The 17,830-nt window shown below is 34.1% G+C and overlaps 1 pseudogene; it reads left to right on the top strand.

Moving 5' to 3' along the window:
- Positions 1-530: 530 nt before the first annotated feature.
- LOC149179084 (adenosylhomocysteinase-like) lies at positions 531-5,308 on the top strand (annotated as a pseudogene).
- Positions 5,309-17,830: the final 12,522 nt, after the last annotated feature.

Here is a 17,830-nt window from a genome sequence, read left to right as displayed (position 1 = left end):
CGTATTTATTTCCTATTTTATGCATCTATTACACTGAATATACATTGCACTTTTAATGCTTATATGATATGCGAATATGTATGAATGTGTTGAATGAGTGAATGCAAGATAGAATATCTATTTACACGAAGTTAACAAAGATCTTTAAGAAGATAAGTAAGATACACAGTTTAATTTGGGGAAATAGCACAGGACGTTGCCATACCAGCGCAAAAGCATCTCAGCCCTTGGTTAGGGCTGCGCGAAAGGTGATTATAACAAATCTCAAAGGTATTGAAGGTCAGGATAGTGCGCGAAGTGAGTTGTGCAAAGGTAGGCACAGTTGGACTAAATTGGCACCTCAAACATCTCAAGGGTGTAGAAACTTGGTTCCAACATCCCCCCATACTGCCTCGGGTGAGACTTTAGTCCGCGCTCCACGGGCTGATGCCGAAAGGGCCAGTAGTGTAGGGATTTGTTTGGCTAACTAACTCCGAACCTAGGTCACGACCCCTCAAGCCATGAAACACCTATTAAAATTTTGTGTGCCAATGACGGGATGGAGGCAGAGAGTGGCATCTTTTCTTGATTTTCTTGAATCAGAAGTTTCACAATATGAGGTTTTTCAAGAAACAACACAAAAGACTCAATCAATTTACTTTCTAAAATTTGTCAGAAAAAGGCTTGGCAGCTTAATTGCAGACTTTTTTGAGTGTGTGAGGATTTTATTGAATGATTATCCAGGACCAATCTCAGAGAAACAGGATTTGGATTATCTAACTGAAGTTGTTGAGTGTTTTGTAAATCTAATTCAGAAAAATGCATGTAAGGAGAAAATTCTTAAAGCACTCTTTTCTGGTAATGGAGAAATATGTGAAGAGGAAACAAATTGCATAGAGATATTTAGAGAGAGAGTGATTAACAATAGAAATTTCTTAGGAGAATCTCTTTGCTGCTCGAGAAACAAAATGTATCCATCTCCTAAGGAAGGAACTACATTGTGCAAGAACAATCCCCAGGCAAAACATTTTAAAAATGTGTTTGTCAGGTGCTAAAGTGGTCTTTTCAACTGTATCATCGTCTGGAAAGAGCTGCATGAACTTGGCAACACCATTTGACTGTTTGATTATTGATGAGGCAGCCCATCTCAAAGAGGCCGAATCTACAATTGCACTACAAATTGAAGGTGTAACACATGCATTTCTGATAGGAGATCCAAAGTAGCTACCAACAATAGTAATCAACAAGGTTTGTTTACAGTGGCCTTTTCAAAAGTCTCTTCCCAATTTCATTTTCCTAAAATTTCTTATAAATTTATTAATTCCATGAAATGATTGGTTCATCAGCTTGCGAAGAAAATGAAATATGGAAGAAGTCTCTTTGAAAGATTAGAGAGGCTATCGCATGCATCCATCGATAAGTCTTTTCTCAAATGGGGAGTTTTATGACAACCGTGTTAAGAGCGGTCCCAATGTGGAAATGAAGCTAGATGGTTATAGCTATCTCACATCGGAAATGTATGGAGCATACAAATTTATTAATATAAAGGATAGAAGAGAGGAGGAAGATAATTTTGGGAAGAGTAAGAGGAACATCATGGAGGCTGCTGTTGTCATGTACATACTTTCTAAATTGTACAAAGGTAATTTCACTATTCTATTTGATTTGTATGTATACAAATGTGTTTTCTTATGTCCTAATTGGACCATTTTCAAATTGGTGTAGTGAAATGTCTAATTAGACCATTTTCAAATTGGTAAATTATTGTAGTGAAATACCTTTACAATTTCAAGTGGGTACATATGTGTCCTGAAGTAATGCTTTTTTTCTTGACTATTCAAGTTTCGAAAAGTATGTTGTTTATCTCAAATGATTTATAATAATGCACTTGTTAATTGATTAGTTTGGCCCTTCATACTGAAGATAATAAGAAGAAATGCATTCTAAAGGCTGTTCAATCTTATTGTTAAATTAAAAGAGGAAAAGCATAAAAAATGTGTATTAGTTGGATTTTGTGTTATGTAAGGTCTGTATCCATGTTTTTTGAATTGATAGAAGGTCATATTCTATTGAGAATACAATTTTTTTTTTGTTAAGAATTGTTCATTGTTTGCTTTTTTAGAAAACTAGTATCAGTTCCAAGGAAAAACTTGTCGAATCTCTTCTCTTCTTCCTTGGAGTATCTGGGTGGAGGGCATCTAAACTGCCAGCCATAATGGTGGTTGGTAATCCCGAGGGACTCTTATTGGATTTGAACTTGTGACCTATAGTCTCCTCATTAGCAACATGCCTTGGGTAGATGGTTCGATTGAGCTAACTCTTAGGGCTGAAATTTTGGTTGTAGCCAAAACAGTTAGTGTCTAGTCTTAAGGATGACAAGAGTGTTGGCTTTGATCTGCTTATAGGGTTAGTGCAGTGCAAGCTTCACACGTTTGACCACTAACTTTGGGTGCTCCCATGGCAATCTCAAGGGCCAAATTCTCTCATGGGAATTGAACATTGGTCATTATTGAAAAGCTCACCATTCCTCACCAATGGGTCCAAACCCCTTTGGGAAACTAGTAGCCATCAATAACATCTACTCCCTTTGTTGGAAAGAATGTACCATCAACATAAGTTGGGAGAACTTATTTTAGTAGGGAGAAAATGATGAGACTTAATAATCAGAATCAGAAGTGTGCATAATAGAATTTAATAGAATTTATATGCTCTTGATTTTGTAGGTCAAACATGGTGCCATTTCACTACCAGAGAGGTTTGGTGATGTGAGTGCGCTGTAAGATACTTTGAATTTTGCATTATGAATGTCAAATTAGAATATTTATTTGGACATCTTCTTTTTACATTTGAAGTTTCTATAATTTTTCACAGGAAAACTAAGTTTTCAAAGCCTGAATTTATGGTTTTATATATTCTCTGATATCCGGCAAAATTGCTTTCTATTTTTCAAATACATATTAAAATATTTCTAACTTGTTTTCTTGTATGGCGATTAGTGGAAACCCTCCTATCTTGACATCAACTCGTGTGAGTACCCATTTATTTACAAATGCTAGGCCTTGGAACTTTCTTTGGTGTTAACAAGATTACCATCAAGCCTCAGACAAATTGGTGGGTGTTCCCTGACACCAATAGTGGCATCATTATTCCTGCAGAGGGACATCTGATGAACTTGGGTTGTGTAACTAGCCACCCAGGTTTTTTCATCTCTTGCTCCTTTACAAACCAGGTGAATATTTCTAATGCCATGCAGCCATTGCTTGTACATACTAGAGTGCTCAGTAATACCAACCCCTTGATTATATTGTTGCATAGGATCCATTACTATTTGCCAGAAATCCCCATTCCCTATACCCAGCCTCGTTACATTAAAACCTGTGAAACATATGGTGGAGTGGGTCATGGATGTCATAGCAGTGTCCAATTTCACCAATTAATGTCATAGCCATGCTCTCTATGCTTTTTCATAAACATTCTTTTGTTTTTTAATAGATGTTTTCAGGTGGGCATGGTGGGGATGTTGAGATCTCATCTAGAGTTTTTGAAATGGGATCTTGCTTATATGTTGTGATTTGGATTTGGATTCTTGCCTCATTTCTTTGTCGCTTGCTTTTTTAATAGATGTTTTCAAGTAGATGCGTGATTTTTGAGATTTGGTCAGTGTGATTTGAAGTAGGATCTTGTCTAGGTGTTGTGGTTTGGACTTGAAATTTGTTCTCATTTCTTTTGAACTCACACTTTTATGGTGGGTTTGTTGTTGTTTAGATATTTTTGTGTTTTTGGTTCTAGCAATGAGTTTTGTGGTTGTTTTAAAGCAGTTAGAATCTCATCATCAAATTGTTATACAAATTTATAGTATAATATGGTAAATTTCAGACCACTATTTATCAGTTTCGACAGTATTATCTTATATATGTTTAGAGAATTAGGAAGTATCTTAATCTTAATGCTAATCTTAATCATGCAATACCAGCTTCCTGATGTTGGATCTGATATTGCCTTGGGGTCATTTTGGTCTCACTGATGATGTTATGAGTTGCACAACTCTTGTTAATTGACTTAATTCTTCGGTGTCATTGAGATCACATCATGATGCTTTTTGTATAGTTAGATTGCATTGCATTGCATTTTAGGATTCACTAGTTTCCACTACATTAAAAGAAAAAAATTAATTTTCAAGGTGCTGAATCAATGTGAGTTCATGGTGGGTGTAGAAGCATATTCATATTTAAAATCAAGGACCTTTACATATATTCAATTATCTGGTTATGATGGGTTAATATTAGCTAAGGTTTTATAAGCTGATTGGACTTGTATCAAAGTTTTGAATTATTGTGAATTATAGATCCAGGGCTAGATTTCTCAGATCTTTTTTTCTTCAAAATTTTTCTATTTGAGATGCAGTTTGTGTTGATTCTGATTCTCTTTCTTCTTTTGTAGTTTGACAACTTGTATGGATGTAGGCACTCTCTCCCAGACAGTCTTATGAGAGCCACATATGTCATGATTGCTGGTAAGGTTGTTGTTGTTTGTGGGTTTGGAGATGTTGGCAAGGGTTGTGCTGCAGCCTTGAAAGTCGTTGGAGCTAGGGTCATTGTTATAGAGATTGATCCTATCTGTGCCCTGCAAGCACTTATGGAAGGCCTTCCTATTCTCACCCTTGAGGATGTAGTTAGCACTGCTGATATCTTTGTGACAACCACTGGCAACAAGGACATCATCATGGTAGATCACACAAGGAAGATGAAGAACAATTCCATTGTTTGTAACATCAGTCACTTTGACAACGAGATTGATATGCAAGGCCTTGAAACTTTCCCTGGTGTTAAGAAGATTACCATCAAGCCTCAGACTGATAGGTGGGTGTTCCCTGACACCAATAGTGGCATCATTGTTCTTGCAGAGGGACATCTGATGAACTTGGGTTGTGCAACTGGCCACCCAAGTTTTGTCATGTCTTTCTCCTTTACAAACCAGGTAAATATTTCTAATGCCCTGCAACCATTTCTTGTACATACTAGATTGCTCAGGCATACCAATCCCTTGATTATATTGTTGCATATGATCCATTGCTACATAGGTGGATGTTCCATAGATGGTGCATAATCTCTACTTTTTGCTGCAGGTCATTGCTCAGTTAGAGCTCTGGAACGAGAAGAAATTAGGGAAGTATGAGAAGAAGGTATATGTGCTTCCTAAGAATCTAGATGAGAAGGTGGTTGCTCTGCACTTTCCCAAGTTGGGTGCCAAGCTAACAAAGCTTTCTCCTGATTAGGTAGAGTATATCAATGTGCCTGTTGAGGGACCTTACAAGCCTGCTCACTACTGATACTGAAAAGATCTAACATTTGGGATGGCTTGTTGGATGAGTAGAAAATGTCCTCACTGTTTGCAAATAAAAGAAATTGTAGCATTTATTTTTGGCAGCTCCGTTGTTTTAAGGGACCTTACAAGCCTCCTGACTACATATTGAAGAGATGACATTTTGGGTGAGACCTGCTCGGTGAGTATCAAGTAGCAATGCTCCTCGACATATAAATATCTGGCCTCTCTTTGTCGGCATCTACATTGTTTGCGTAGAATTACAATAATTTTTTTTGTATCGCTTGTATGCATGGCTGTTGAATTTCTTGCAGCATCACATCAAGAATCTCGTTTTAAGGAAGCATGGAATTGCAACACCCAAACACAAAAAACCCATGCACCTTTCTCGGGACCTACTTGTATGTTAAGTCTTATAGTTATGTTTTTAATAAATCATTCTACATACTATTGTTGTTTTTTTGTGCTGTTATAATCCTACTCGGCTTAAAAGTTATGTTGATATTGAGCTCGTAATGGCCATGGATTTTCTTCTCCATGCTTCATATCATATTGTTGATTTCTCTATAGTGTACCTTATGGTTAGAATTTTGTGCGTTGTATTTTGAGAGACAGACTATTTTTCCAATTTTCATACAAAGAATTAAATTTTGTCAACTCTATTTCCAAATTTCCATAGGAGGATGGTTTATCTTTAGATGGTGACAAATGGCATTGGGTGGTTGGAATTATGGTTTCAATTACTTTTGTGAAGTTGTTCCTCGTAATGTATTGTCAAAGTTTTACTAATGAGATTGTGAAGGCATATGCTCAAGATCATTTCTTTGATGTGATCACCAACACAATTGGTCTAATTGCTGCTATTCTTGCAAGTACTCTGTATTAGTGGATAGATCCTGCTGGAGCAATTATGGTAAGAAATTATTTGACCTTTTTCTTTACAGTTCATAGTTTGCAACTTTTCACATGTTATGCTTATCTATTTTGTTGAGTGTGTGCCATGGTTTCTTGGAACTGGCTACTGAAGAGTAGTTTGTCTTCCATTATGTCATCCTCTCCTTTTTATAATCAACATCCACTTGTTTAATAAGAAACTTGTTGTTGTTTTTTTCATTATCATGATATATCTTTGCATTTAGTAGCAACATAGATGACATTTTTAGCACATGTTCTCGGTCATCAGTACTCTTCACTGTCATAAACAATGGCTGGTGTGGAACTCCCAAGCCATAGAGGGCCCCGAATAATTGTGGAGCTAGGATGGAGCCATGAATCTATCCAGCTTAAAATTCAAAGGAAAAACATACTCCAGGTCTATTAACTTTTAAGTAGGGAGAACTGATTGCAAAGGTGCAAGAGAATATATCCACTCCATTTCATTTCTTTTGCTTTGATAATGACTCAATCACAGATTGTGGATTAACAAATCATAATTGTATTTTTTTACGTTTGGAAATCAAGACATTTTATTATAGAATTTTATATCAGTGCATATACACAATAATAGACACATACATGTGTGGAGAAGAAGATGAAGAAAAAGAAGTCTTAAAATGGAATGAAATCCCAACAGGGATATGCCACTGTAGCAAGATAGCATGTATACATGAACAATCAACTGTATACTAATAGAAGATATTGAAATTTTTTGCTGGAGATATAATCTGCCTCTCTTTGCACCTTTTGGGGAAATTTCTAGTTTTAGTATGTTAAAAATATGGTCTGCATGATTATAGTTTTTATAAAGATTATAGATCATGTGCTAGTTTTTTTTTCTTAAATCAATTGCTTTAAATGTAGTTTTCAGGATTGCCATAACTCTTCATGTAATTCTTTAAAGTGTGCTAGCTCAATGGAACAACGCCTGCCTTACAAGCAAGGGATTGGTGGTTCGATTCCACGGTGTGTTAACATGAATTAATCAATGATTTTGTAGTTTATTTTTAATTAAATTTTTTTTATATCGATTTATTTCAATGGTGAGATATTTCTAGATTCATTGTTTTATATTGTCTCTAGAGAGACAAAAGTGATCTTTAAATAAAAAAATTATTGTCTCTAGAGAGACAATAGCTAGTATTAAAGACATATTGTCTCTAATCCGAGTGTTGTCTCTAGAGAGACAAAAATGAAATTGTCTCCTAAGAGACAATAATGCTTGTGTTATATATTTTCTTTATAGAGACAATTTTTTAAGACAATAATCTTTAAGACAATAATTTTTAAGACAATAATCTTTAAGACAATAATTTTTGAGACACCTGCTTAAAGACAATATTTAAGACAATACACAAGTTTTTTTTTTGTCTCAAGTTAAGACAATTTACCCAAAAATTGTCTCAAATATTTTCTTAAAACCCCCCTTTATGTAGTAGTGTGCATACTAAAATCTTCAATCACAACTATTCCCCTTCATCACCAAGATTATCTCCTTCAAGGCCATAGAGAAGCCTCGTAACCATGACAACAAATTCGAGATGTAAAGCCGAACTAATTGACCGAAGGAAAGACCCTGTTATTAAAAATGGAAAACCAAAACAAGAACACTTTAATATAAATAATTTATAAGTATATTTTATCACATTTGATTCATTCATCAAATACAATAGTGTGTTATATTTATAGTAATGGATAGTATGTTATATTTATAGTAACCGATAGGTATAAAACATAATCATAACAAAATATAATGAGGACATTTAATTGAACAACTCATACGTATTACTAAACAACAACATTTTGTAGAAGAATGGAGTTAGAGGTACAATTATGAAGACATGCTATGAAAGAATGACTAAATGAATCAAACATGTGAATAACAACCTACTACACTAGAAATTGCAAAGAGTGGTTACTCATGCATTCTTGTGGATGGTTTTTCCTATATATGGACATCAACATTTTAGTAATGTTTGTATCATAGACGTATTATGAAAATGTGAGGTTGGACTAGACATAGACTTTGTTGATTGAGAGTTCCTAATTTCATAATAGATCATATATAGGCAAACATATTGATGAACACATCAATTGATGGATTATTAAGACAAATTAGGTGTTGAAGAGAATACAATTCTCTATTAAAAGGGGGCCTTAGAGTTAATAGTGAAATGCATTATTCCAATTTATTAGAATTCTAAATTCTAAGGCTTCTTCTTAATAGATAAATGCATTCTCTCCAACACCTAATTTTTCTTAATAATTGAGAAGGAAATTTAATTGAACAACTCATATTTATTAGAAAACAACATTTTGTAAAAGAATGTATTAGAATTCTAATGCATTGGAACAATGCATTTCAATATTAACGTTAAGGCCCCCTCTTAATAGAGAATTGTATTCTCTTCAATGCCTAATTTATCTTAATAATCCATCAATTGATGTGTTCGTCGATATGTTTACCTATATATGATCTACTATGAAATTAGGAACCTCCCAGTCAACAAAGTCTATATCTAGTCAAACCTCACATTTTCATAATACCTCTATGATACAAACATTACTAAAATGTTGATGTCCATATAAAGGAAAAACCATCCACAAGAATGCATGAGTAACCACTCTTTACAATTTCTAGTGTAGTAGGTTGTTATTCACGTGTATGATTCATTTTAGTCATTCTTTCATACCATGTCTTCATAATTGTACCTTTAACTCCCCTTGCATCATCATTATCCTTATTTTGGGCTTTTCTTGCCTTACCCATAAGCACATTTTGGCATTACATCTATGGGCTTTTGTGGATGATCCTGAGCCATTATATCTCAAGCGGTTTCTTGCTTACTACAAACATCATATCAAGCGGTTTCAATTGACCATGAACCATACACATCAAGTCAAACATGACATAATAGACCTACTTACAAATACATTGTGTGACTCACATTACAATCCGTTTCATATTATTCTACACAATTTACAATCTCTACCTTGTTTGTTCTTCATTATTACCTCACTTCTATTTCTGCCATAAAATTTCCATGTGTGACTGCCACCATCTTTTCTTCTTTCCTACATCTCAGATAAAATATATCTCTGACTTTGTGTTGCATTCTCCCCATTCCTACAAGCTAGTGTTTTGTTTTTTTCATTTGGATTTATTTTCTTCACATGGGCTTCATTACTAAACTTCCTATTTTTTATTTTTTTTATGTACCTACATAAATACAATTTTTGATATCCATATAAAAATGAATCCATCTCACATTTCCCCCTTAATTGAAGAGTCAACTTCTAAGTTTATGCATCAAGATTTAGCATATAAGTGTCTAAGCAGTATTTGACACTGTTGTTGCAATCTCCCCATTCCTACAAGCTAGTGTTTTGGTTTTTTTCATTTGGATTTATTTTCTTTACTTGGGCTTCATTACTGAACTTTTTAATTTTTTTATTACCTACATAAATATAATTTTTGATATCCATATAAAAATCAATCCATCTCACATTTCCTCCTTAATTGAAGAGCCGACTTCTAAGATTATACATCAAGATATAGCATATAAGCATGTAAGTGGTAATTGACACTACACAAATTGATTCCAATTCATTTGATATTCTATCACTTTCGTTGGATAAAAATGTGTCATTAGATAGAGCTCTCATCTAGTGGATGAATGAAAAGAGGGTGTGTTCAGTGAGAGGATAAGGAAATTCATCTATCCATCAGTTTGTTTGTTCCCACTACATAATATGTGGTACTGCTAATTTGATAATTTGTGTGTTGAGAAGGAATGTAATGTGTGTTGATTTGATTTCTCTCTAGATTGGGGAACCATTCAAAAGACAATGAGGTACAATTAATTCAACACTCTACCTGCACATGCATTATATTAGTCTGCCAACATGGCCAAAATCCTTAATCCAATCACAACTATTCCCCTTTGTCACCAAAATTATTTCCATCAATGCCATAGATAGCTTCATAACCATGACACCAAATTATGGTTGTAACATATCCATATACAGAACCCACAAATATATTTTATTAAATCTGATGTATTTATATAATAGTATCTTACATTTTTTGTTGAGAAGACATGCCAAGTGTGTTGATTTTCTTTCTCTCTTGGTCAACTATGTAAAAGACAACCTGTTGTAATTAATTTAATACTTTGTCTGCATAATAAAATATTCAATCACAACTATTCCCCTTCGTCAGCAAGATTCTATCCTTCAATGCCATAGAGTAGCCTCATAACCACGACACCAAAATTTAGGATGTAAAATCGAACTAATTGACTCTTGAAAATAGTAGCAAGAAATGTTTAAAATATCATCAAGAAAATCCTAATTTAATTTTGTCCTTGAATTAAATAGGAATTCAATTGTAATTCTAATTCTCATAGCAACTTGTAATAATTAACTAAGTTAATTTGACCTAGTTGGCTTAGTTAATTTGAGTTGGGAGTCTATCTAGAGTCATGTAGAGTGGTTCCTAAATTTTAGGGGCCTAGGTTGAGTTCTTTTGAGTTGTAATTATTTAATTCAGTTTAACTGAGCTAAATTAAGTTAAACTAGTTCCAACTGATGGAGGAATTAGTGGGAGCTCCAGTAGTGGGGTGTAACCTATAGCAGTGGGGTGTAACCAACACTGCTCAACCAGTAAACTGAAGATTTACTCATAGTTATCTCATGCATGTCAAATAAGAGAAAGACCCAGTTGAAATTGGAGTTTACGGACAATGTACTATCAATTGTATAATCATCTGGATTGTACAAATGATTCATGTTGTCAGAAGAAGGCCTAAAATAAATCATTCCTTAAATAGAAAAAAACTAGTTTTAACCATTCGAATTTCCTTTAACAGGAGGAATGAAGGCACAAGTTTAATCATTGTTTTGGTGAGACCAAGCAATCGGAATCACAAGTTTGTGTGTGTATCTTGTGAGAGAAAGGTGTGAAAAGAGAAGCTTGTGCACATGCTGGTAGTGAGATAGATAGAGATAGTGCAGAGGTTGCTCGGGATTGAGAAAAGCATTGTAATATTTTCATATTTCTGATCAATGCAATATACAGATAGCACGGGATTTTAGTTGTGGCTTTCCTTAGAAAATCATTGTGTTATGTGTGATTGAATTCTTTCTCTTATATGATTCTTGATTTCATTGGTCGTATATTATTTCCACTGATGGGTAGAGTATATTCAAGTCAATCTTTTTAGCATATTGCAATCTTCAGTTTGAATCTACAAGGAATTTCTATATGGTATCAAAGCTATATTTGTAGAAATTTCTACATGGTATCAGAGCTAGATTTGTAGAAATTTTTGCATGGTATTAGAGATGAAATCACGATAGAAGAGAAGAATTTGAAGTTTTCCTTGAAGGTGAATAGAATTTGTAGAATCATTCTTGAGAGCTAGCAGGATGTCCCTCTACAAATTGAAACTCGAGTATGCCCTTGAGGGTAGTTCAAATTATATTTCTTGGAAGGATAGGATGGAGGCAGTGTTGGAAGATAATAAACTGGAGGAATTCATAGATCATGATATCCAAAAGCCTCCAACATATGATGCTAAAGATATAGTAGAGTGGAAGAAGAGTGTAGCAAGAGCCAGGAGGATCATCCTGGAGGGTGTGAGAAACAACATAGTCTTGAAACTACATGGAAAAGAGACTCCCTTTGCTATGTGTACAACCCTCATTAATCTATTCAGAAATAACAATGAAGCCAAGAAACTTGTACTGATGAAGAAATTGAGGATTGAAAACAATGGTTATGGGGTACTCTTCAGAGATGGGAAGGCTTACCTCAAGCATCTTGCTTCTTGTCAACTCAAGCAATTTGGTGTTAGGGTCAAGAGCCTCTATACATTAGAGGAAGAGGCATGCACAACCTTGAGGAGTAAGGCAGGGATTAGAGATGTTGTGGTTCAAAGGGATCATGATTTAGCTCTCAAGAGGAATCCTCAACTAGTTGCCAGTTGGGATGACGAAGAGGATGATGATGAAGAGGATTAGTCAGAAACCTCCAGTAGGAGGAGAGTTCGATCCAGGTGGGCATAAGGAGCACATGCAACTATACCTCCAAGATTGAGGTGGAGTGATGTAGATCCTTAGTCCAAGAGCTGTAAAAATTTGGGTAGGGTCCATTGAGGTGTGTTTGTCTCATGGATCATTACCTTTGCTACTGAGGCCCACAATATCATTGTAGCAGGTTTAGTGTCAGCAAATGCAATCTATCTTTAGATAGTTTCAAATCTAGTTGTAGTCAGTAGCTGGGAGACAATTTCAAAACTAGATGTAGTGACACAAGCAATGTGAATTACCCAGTTGTAGTATCCTGGTGTAGTTCCAGCTAAATGATTCCTAGTGCAGAACTTCACAGTCTAGTTTCCAGTGCAGGAGGACAATGCGAGTTTCTAGGAGGGAGTAGAGAGATTTCCCATAGGGAGATCAAGACTCAGAGGGAGTCTAGCTTCAAAGGGAGAAACCTTATGGAAGCTAGTACTTCAAGATCTGGGAAGATTAGACTCATTGTTACAGTAGTTGCAACACCATTGCAGCAGAAGCAATAATATGAGTAGATCAGAGGTAACAGTTGCAGAGATGGGTAGACTCCTTAAGGAGTCAACCTATTGGATTATTACCCTTGCAACATGGGTCCAAAATATTCAGTAGTAAAAGGATCACTGTTAGTTAGGTACTGAGGAGTGAAGAGCAGAGTTGACATCAAAGCACGAGGCTAAGTAATAGAGTCAACAGCAACACAGTTTTTCCATGTAGAGAGTTGCAGTGACAATTGATCCAGTTTATTTTGTTTGGATGATTTTTGGTTGCAGCTATTGCAGTAGAAACAACAAGAGTGACAAGTTTTGCATGCAAAACATTCCAAAGGCACCCGATCGAGATTGAGTTGAATTCCTTTCTTGTTGAGAGCGAGTGTTGAAAATAGCAACAAGAAATGTTAAAAATAACACCAAGAAAATGCTAATTTAATTTTGTCCTTGAATTAAATTAGGAATTAAATTGTAATTCTAATTCTCATAGCAACTTGTAATAGTTAACTAAGTTAATTTGACTTATTTGGCTCAATTAATGCGATTTGGGAGTCTATCTAGAGTCATGTAGAGTGGTTCCTAAATTCTGGGGGGCCAGGTTAAGTTATTTTGAGTTGTAATTATTTAATTCAATTTAACTAAGCTAAATTCTGTTAAACTAGTTCCAACTGATGGAGGAATTAGTGGGAGATTTAGTAGTGGGGTGTGACCTATAGTAGTGGGGTGTAAATAGCATTGCTCAACTAGTAAATTGAAGATTTGATCATAATTAACTGATGCGGTCATATCAGAGAAAGACCTAGTTGAGATTGGAGTTCATGGACAATTGTACAAATGATTTATGTAGAGAAAAGAAGGTCTAAAATAAATCATTCCTTAATTAGAAAACTTACTAGTTCTAACCATTAAAATTTCCTTTAAAAGGAGGAATGAAGGCACAAGTTTAATCGTTGTTTATGTGAGCACGAGCTGGTGAGACTAGGAAATGGGAAACACAAGTTTGTGCATGGAGTTTGTGAGAGAAATGTGTGCCAAGAGACGTTTGTGCATAGGTTGGTAGTGAGATAGATAGAGATAGTGCAGAGGTTGCTCGGGCTTGAGCAAAGCATTGTAATCTTCTCATATTTTCTGATTAATGTAATATACATGTAGCAGGGGTTTTTAGCTGTGGCTTTCCTCACAAAATCATTGTGTTATCTGTGAATTAATTCTTTCTCTTATATGCTTCATGATTTCATCGATCATTTATTGTTTTTGTTGATGAGTAGAGTAGATTCAAGTCAATTTTCTTAGCATATTACAATTTGCAGTTTGAATCTACAAGGAAGTTGTACATTAACATAAGGAAATAATTGGTTATTACAAATGGAAAATAAAAACAAGAACACTTTCATATGTATAATTTACAAGCATATTTTATCAGTTTTATTCAATCATTATATAAACAATATATTATATTATATTTATATTTATTCTTTGTCTCGAAATATGGTTGCATGTAGAAGGAAGTAATGTCTGTGGTCCATGGGCTACTACAGTGCATAAATCCTCTCGATGTGCTCTACCTCCTATCTCTCCTGGTTATCTTTTCTTAGATATGGAAAAAAATTCTCTCGAAGGAATGGAATGCCTCTTCCTCCTAGTGACCCGGTTATAAGACAACTCGATAGCCTACTAGTTGTTAATTTTGACTACATCCAATCTTAACTAGAGTTACAATATATAATTTGCTAGAGCCTTTTACATCATAATCACATGGATAGCCCTATTTCCATTAATAATGGGGGTTGACACGACATCCTCCCGAATTATAGGTGTGAAAATAGGAAAGTCGACTTCTAAGTGGCATAACTTTTGCATACAGACTCCGATTGATGCGCTTCTTACACCGTTGGAGATATGTTTGTGTGTAGAAGAACAAGAAATGGTGTAGAAACAAAGAGGTAAACTTTTACCCCCAAAAAATGTCATTTGATGCCTCAAAACACTCCCAAAAGGTTTCAGACGTTGTTTTGCCAAACTAGGCCCCTCCGATAAAAAAGGTCTCATGAGTTGATTCCTCCATGTTTTCCACTTAGAATGCATCAAGATGGATTAAAAATAATATAATGATACAATCTGGATCAAACTTGCATGAATAAAGATAGAGAAACTAGGTTATGTCCAGGAAAAGATTTTATGAGAATCAATTCCATGGAAAGACAAGTAGCCAAGTTTCCTTTGAAAAGATTGTGCAATTCTTATAACAATTTCTTGAATAGATAAATGTTTATCATGAATCATTGTATTATATTTATTTTTATGATAAGAGAAATGATTTTTCTTTTGCATGTATTATTATATTGTATTCTTGGAAAAGAGATATGTAGTTTGTATGCATGGAAGGAATAACAATTGTTGTGGAAAGTTTATGTATTTTCTTGAAAAACCATAACCATTGCAAATGGTTATTATTGAATTAGTTCCCTTGGAAGAAGAATTTTCAATGTGATTTTTTTTACATTTAAAAGAAAATAAAGTTTCCATTATCTTTGGAAAAGGGTGCATACCTAGATAAGTAAAGAAAAATTGCATGGTAAAAAACAATTATTTCATTTGATTCCTTAGAAAGGAATAGGTTCTTTGCATGCATGGAAATTACAACTACTTCGTATTGGAATTCGTTAAAGGAAATATGCATGAAAACAATGACTTATGTGTTAGAGGAATATGTATTTACATATACATAAAAGGGATAGTTATTAGGCATATGATTTCTTTTGGAAAATAATATATGTAGAGGTGCGTGAAAAAATAATCATGCTTATGATTTCTTTTGGAAAAGAATATTTTTAGAGGTGCAAAAAACAATAGCCATGATGTTAGTTCTCTTGAAAAGAGTAGGTGTTTATGTACATAAAAAGATAGATAATGTGCTAGTGTTCTTGGAAAAGAACATGTTGTTTTGTGCTCAGTTGTTTATGTTACTCTTGCATGAAAACAATAAGCCATTATGATAGACTTCTTGGAAAGGAAGATAAATATATTTTCATGCAAAAGAGAATATAATGACTGTGTTATAATTTTCGAAGAGAAACATAAATCTACATGCTAGAAGGAATAGTTGTTATATTAGACTTTGGAAAAGAAACATGTAATTACATGCAATAAATATGTTAGCTTTCCTTTGGAAAGGGACATGCATAATAATAATATCTATTGTGTTGGAAATATTACATAGCTTCATGCACAAAGAAATAGCTAAGGGGCTAGATACTTTTGAATAAGTTTATCTAATTACATGAACTAAGATTGAATCTAAGATGTTATTATCCTTTAAAATAAAATCAAGAATGGTAGTATTTTTCCTTGGTGAAAGAATGTGTGGTAGTGTGAGGAGGATAATAGTAGCCTGGTATTTATTTGTAGACATTCTTTGATATTTATACTCTTATAATTAATGCATGAGTAGTGTTTTTCAGGGAAACATGTCATGATATTTGGTTACATTTAATGTATGCACATGAATAGATGTTGAAGCATTTCTAGTATATATTTGTTATTTTTTTGATTAATATTTGATCTAATCATGATATCAAAGGTTGCTGACAATAGCAGTTGCAAAAAACACTATGACGTATGTAGACTATCGATCATGTTTAACATTATGGCAAGCAATAGACTAGTGGTCTATGTAGGTTGAAGGTATGCTATCTACAAGATAGTCCACTAATGGAAGAACAAGACACAAAGACATAGAGATTGAGGATTCATCGGTAAATGATATCATGATCATTGTAATAACTGCTAGCTAGATATGTTGTATTTAAATGATATTTCTTTGTACTATTTTATGAAAATGGTTAAGGGATGGGCTCCGTTACAAGCCATTGAGTTGGTTTAACACCCCCACAAGAGTTTAATAAAAACTAATTAAACATCTGTTGGTTTTCACCATACAGGGTTTCCAGGGTATATCAGCGTCCAATGATGGTTAGCCTATTATGCCATTATGATGATGTTGATTCCTTGCATAATGTGATCTTTACCTTATCAAGTATGTGATTAACTAACCTAGTTAAATGAATCATCGAAATGATGCAAGGGTACATCAGGAATTTTATGTTAATATGCTACAAGAATGACAATTAATGGTTCTGTAACTCACTATTCCTTTACTAATGTTACTCTATATAATGATGTGTTTTATATAATGGTCAATGAAGGAATATGGAATAGGAATTTATAAAGTTACACATTGGTAAATGTTGTAAAAAAATTCCAACTATATACATTTTTCCACGAGGTTACCGAGGATGCTACAAGTGGTATTAGAGTTGAACGTTGCAACACTGGCACCTTTTGGGAATTGGTAAGCATAAAATAAGTAAATTTATGAAACTAGTGGGCATCATCTCAGGTATGATTCGAACCAAAATTACAAAAGACTAAATTTGACATGAGATACATTATGCATGTTAATAACTACATTGAAGAATAGTAAGTGTTAATGTTTATAAAACTATGCTAATGAAATTTGAATATTAATGCAGATAAAATGCAATAAACTTCTATTGCATTTATGAATAATCATAAGTACTCACTGGTGACATTGTGGATTCACTACCAACCTTTCCATGCATGATCATGATTAATGGTGCATTGACTAAAGTTACAATGCATTGATTATGAAGAATGGATGCATATATTGTTTTGTGTGAAACAAATGAATATATAAAGTTGGGGGTTATCCTTGAAGAGAACAATAGAAAGTTTTAAAAGAAATTGAAAGAACCCCTTCAAATGTTAAAGATAGATAATAAATCAAGCGGTAAGTATTGACTATAAAGATGAATGATTCATGTGATGGTCAGATTTAAGATAGTTGGTAGCATTGATTAGTTAGTTTTGCATGCCTAACTACTAAAAATTATATGCATGAATTGGTTTGATTGAAGCTTACTACAAGTTGTAAACAAGTGATTATGGTAGATACTTCATGTGTTGGTTTGTTGGTAACAATACACTATGGAAATTTGGAATGTTTGGAT

This window comes from Pinus tabuliformis, chromosome 4_1 (assembly GCF_031772625.1).
Source record: "Pinus tabuliformis cultivar Carrire ecotype Pingquan chromosome 4_1, CPIR1, whole genome shotgun sequence".
In the NCBI taxonomy this organism is placed as follows: domain Eukaryota; kingdom Viridiplantae; phylum Streptophyta; class Pinopsida; order Pinales; family Pinaceae; genus Pinus; species Pinus tabuliformis.
This window is presented reverse-complemented; position numbering and strand designations above follow the sequence as displayed.